This window comes from Aptenodytes forsteri, unplaced genomic scaffold (assembly GCF_000699145.1).
Source record: "Aptenodytes forsteri isolate BGI_AS27 unplaced genomic scaffold, ASM69914v1 Scaffold276, whole genome shotgun sequence".
Classification (NCBI taxonomy): Eukaryota; Metazoa; Chordata; class Aves; order Sphenisciformes; family Spheniscidae; genus Aptenodytes; species Aptenodytes forsteri.
In genome coordinates this window covers 505,079-505,306 of record NW_008795479.1, presented here as the reverse complement: position 1 = coordinate 505,306, position 228 = coordinate 505,079, and positions in this window count along the sequence as shown.

The window sequence follows — 228 nt, the reverse complement described above, 5'->3', positions numbered from 1 at the left end:
GTGTTGTGTTGCGGGGGGGGGGGGGGGGGGGGGAAGCAGCAGGACCAGCATCTCCCAAATATCACAAAACCCACCCCAAACCCAAGGCTACCTGGGGGAGCTATACCGAAACCAGCTCAAAAGCAGGGAAAGCAGCTTTTCTACCTTATTTCTCCTCCTCGGCACTGCTCGGCCACCCGAGCCGCGGGCAGATCACCCGCCGCCGTGGCTGAAGCCGGCCGGGTTTTC